Below are 1,891 nucleotides of genomic sequence, written 5' to 3' on the forward strand. Positions count from 1 at the left end.
CTCGCAGACAAGCCAATTGTACTGACACCTGCTCCACGCATGAACTTGTCCCTGCCTGGATGCAGTGAAAGAAAAGAGGCATTTATTTCAAAGGCACCAGTGAAGGAGGATGGGCAGTTAATGCTGAAAGACTCGAACTCCTTGGTGGCTTACTATCGGGGTCTTTTAAAGCTAAAAATCATAAATAAGGAGTTCAGAGTTATGGGCTGTGTTGATTGGTCAGGCTTTGTAGAAGATTTAGTGATTTTCTTAATCTAATTTGTTTATTCCTTGCCGTCATCCTGTCCAGGGTCTTTGTTACTAGGGTGGAGAGAGCTTCTTGCTTGCAAATAAACCAAAGTTCTGCAGCATATATTGGGGATTGTGAGTCAGTGATGTTAACTTAAGAGCAGAAGAAGAGATCTATTCATCTTGTGCTTAACAGGCTACATTCTTTTATTATCTCAAACAACATATTCCCTGAAATCAGTTTTACAAACAGGTCTTAAGTTTCCCAGACCTGGTTACGTTCTTTCCTAGTCTTTAACCAGAAATAATGACAGCCAGCTAAAAAAAAAATCATTTCCTTCCACTTTTTAACTTCTTCTAGTTGGACTAACAATCAAATTAAAAGAGAGATTAATAGGAGAAAATGTATAAAGTTTATTATACAAGTGCACATTCTGGGGTGCCATAAGAATAGAGACCCAAAGAAGTATTGGGCAGTTAAGGTTTATAAGCCATTCTGAAGCTAAGGAGCCAAAGGGAGTTATGGTTTGGAACTTCAAAGAGCAGGAAGGCCATTCGCATGGAGATGGAAAAGCAAATGCTTAGTAAATAAATGTTTGCTGGGACATCTGTAAAACGAGATACAGAGAGGACTTGGAACAAGGGGGCCTTGCTATCACACACTGGCTTACATTAAACTGCGGTTATCTGTGATGATATCTTCGTTCTGGAGCAAGTCCTCCATATAAATTCCTTTTAGGCAGATAAGGGAGGGAAGTCAAAGGCTTTTCCTGAGTCTTTTGTTCCTTAATGGCCAACTTAAAATCAATATCCCAAAAGGCATATTTAAGGGTGGCAAACTCTTCTTCCCTTCACTGGGGAGCTATGAGTCTGGAGAGGGCTAATTTAACAAGTTTAACTCAAAGCTAAATTCGAGTAGCTAGTCTTTTAATGAAATTCATTTAGTATCTAAACCATTACCACACAAGATAAAACACTAACACATTGTTATATAAATCTAAGTGTATCTACTTTTGACTTATTACAGAAAAACTAAAAGATACATCTGAATCTGTTAATAAAAATGTTTCTTGCTTTGTTGTCTGCAGCTTCCCTTTGATGGAGGTCTTAGTTTCTGAAAAACAACTGGAGACTGTTAAGAGATCATTCATAGCTGTTAAGGAAGAACTACTAGTCCTGCCACCCTGTCTCTTGTTTTCTATTAATGTTTAACCTTTCATTACTTACTGCTTTATTGATTCCTTTGTTATGCTTCTACACGTCCTGATTTTTTAATTAGTACCTGCTGAGCTTGTTGCCTGACTTAAGGACTTAAGTCATGCTTCCATTGTTAAGGAGCTGGCGTGGGGGCCAGCTTGCAGAGGGGTGCCTGCTTGGTTTCAGTCCGAGTAGGGACTCCATAAATATTGTTTGACTGAGTAAATTAATACTTACCAAGAATCTTAAAATAGTCTTACTCTTTAATCCTGGAAATCCCTTTCGCAGAAGCTAGTCTAGGGAAATAATTGGAAGTTTAGACAAAGATCTATGTACAAAGGTAATTATCACATTATTTTTATTAGGACAATTGGTAAATAAATTATAGTACATCTCTATCATGGAATATTTTGGGGCCATCGTAATCGAAATTTTATGTAGGTTTATTAACAGGCAAAAATATTTG

This window comes from Pteropus vampyrus, unplaced genomic scaffold (assembly GCF_000151845.1).
Source record: "Pteropus vampyrus isolate Shadow unplaced genomic scaffold, Pvam_2.0 Scaffold916, whole genome shotgun sequence".
NCBI lineage: Eukaryota > Metazoa > Chordata > Mammalia > Chiroptera > Pteropodidae > Pteropus > Pteropus vampyrus.